Source organism: Austrofundulus limnaeus, unplaced genomic scaffold (genome assembly GCF_001266775.1).
Source record: "Austrofundulus limnaeus strain Quisiro unplaced genomic scaffold, Austrofundulus_limnaeus-1.0 Scaffold72, whole genome shotgun sequence".
Taxonomy (NCBI): Eukaryota; Metazoa; Chordata; class Actinopteri; order Cyprinodontiformes; family Rivulidae; genus Austrofundulus; species Austrofundulus limnaeus.
The window spans coordinates 2,012,734-2,014,927 of record NW_013952474.1 but is presented as its reverse complement, the minus strand read 5'-3'; the positions used below and the strand labels follow the sequence as shown (position 1 = coordinate 2,014,927).

Here is a 2,194-nt window from a genome sequence, read left to right as displayed (position 1 = left end):
CACACACACACACACACACACACACACACACACACACACACACACACACACACACACACACACACACACACACTCCTGTGTATTAAAGCACAGCTCGTACCCTGAAACCTTCTGATCTGATCTTTTAGCGTACATGAGCTGGAGACCCTGAGCAGGATGTGGCCAAGGCATCAGCTCTAGTGTTTCATGGTTGCTAGGTGTGAAGCAGGAGCTCAGCTAACAGAGCCAGTTCAATTATTAATAGAGAGGTTGAATGACTGGACGCGGCAGCCTCTGGATCTGTGCTCCTGTACGGAGCAACAGGATGTCAGCAGCAGTCGAACTGATCCAGCGAGCGGTGGCGTTAAATGTGCCGCGTGATGCGTTCAGGGGRGTCTGGTGTCACTCGCTTTGCCCGGGCTCAGCTGAGTGTTTTCTGTGTTCATCACAGCATGGAGCAGCAAAAGAAAGATTTACGTTGTTGGTAAATGTTTTGTATCTTAGGCACACAAACATCTGAAAGCACATCATTGTTTTTAGCCTGTTGGTTTTGTGAGAACCACATTGATTCCATCTGAGAGTGATTGTAGAGCCTCTAAGGGTGGATTTATCACCACACTTGGAAATCTGGGTCAGTTTTCTGCTCATTTCAGGTAAGACAAGAGGCGAGCTCCGTAATTTGTCGATGAAAGCATTAGGAGCTTTTATTCTGAAGGTTGACTCGATACGTACTACTAATAGTATAAAAACTGGACTAGTCAGATCCTGCTGACTTTTATAAAGCTCTTCAAAACCAAAACTGAGAGGACTTGAGCCAAGTTTATTTATAAGGGGCAATTCTATCAGGTCACAGACTGAACCAGCTTAAGCTTCTGGTTTGGATCTGCATAAGATAAGTGGAGAAAAAAAATCAGCTGTGAACAGTTTTTATTGGAAAAAAAAATGTTTATAAAGCAAGCCGGCGTGTTTTATATGTGGACATCAAAACACAAAAAACAATGGTTTCATATAGACCAGGGGTGTCCAAAGCTTTTTTAGTGAGGGCCAAATACAGAAAAATAAACAAAGGGCCGGGCKACATATGGCCTTAAAAAAAATCTCGATTTTTTTTCATCCCAAATTCGATTTTCGATTTTAATTGATTTGCATCGTTCCTTTGCTTTCTTAAACACAAATTACAGAAATTTGTTTTAAAAACTCGCTTTTAATAATAAGCTTGTTTGAAAATTATTGTAAACAAAATTAACAGTCCTGTTTAAAACATACATTCAAGCAAAGTCAGTAAGTACATTCTTGATGTCTTTTTTTTTACCCACACATTTTTTGGCAAGGAAGTCTGTCTACTGCATCTTCATGCATGCCCTGTGGCTTAAACAGAAAATACAAATTACAGAAAATAAACTCAAAAACTTTCTCTCTTTAAGAATTTCACAGCATGTAGTCATTTTTATTTAAATAAGGCCAGATTAAGTCGAGAGCTATTTTTTGCGTCCCTCCATATCCACCTCTTGGCAAACTTGGGGAAAAAAGACAGCGCAGAGCGAGGCTGAGCGCTGTGTGTGGTGCTCACAAAGATAGGAAGATGTTTGTGTGATTAGACGCGCAGCTCTGCTTTTAATCACGTAGCACCGATGCGACAGCTTTCCAAGCTACTTATTCTTTCTTTAAAAGAAAATGCGACAGGTGAAGCCACAGCATGCTCACTATCTTATCAATAATTACTGCCTTTTTTTTCTCTGTGGGTGGGGGGGTCAGCTTCACTCAGCTGCAGGTGAACACCTCCTGCGTTTCCTGGACTATTTTCCACCGAGGATTACGTCGTATTTTATATTTATTATATTTCTAAAAGCACTTCGCAGCATTTCCCCTGTGTGTTCACGTCACAAGTGCAGCAAAACCACGACAGATCAGCTGAATGTTTTTAAAGCGAGGGGCAGCGACTTTACAGCAGCTGCACCTGCCCACCTGCAGCTCTGCTCCGACCAGCCCAGACCAGGACTTAAAGTTCATACATGTCAACCCATTCAGACGTTTAACGTGTTATAATGAGCATCAAAAATTTGTAATTTGTGCAAAAATCAGTATTAGTCACTCGGATGGGGTGGAGAGGAGGTGCGCTGACCTCAGCTGCGCAGGGAGGAGGAGGAGGGTCTTTTAAAGACGTGTCTACATTTGACTTTTATTTTTTCTAAAATCACAGAGTTCTCTGAGTCAG

General features: G+C 41.9%; 1 protein-coding gene across 3 annotated transcripts in view; it reads left to right on the top strand.

Annotated features, from left to right (window-relative positions):
• LOC106519181 (zinc finger protein Dzip1) overlaps window positions 1–2,194 on the top strand; it is a gene marked incomplete at its 3' end in the record, with an annotated part of 15,384 nt that overhangs the window by 1,946 nt on the left and 11,244 nt on the right.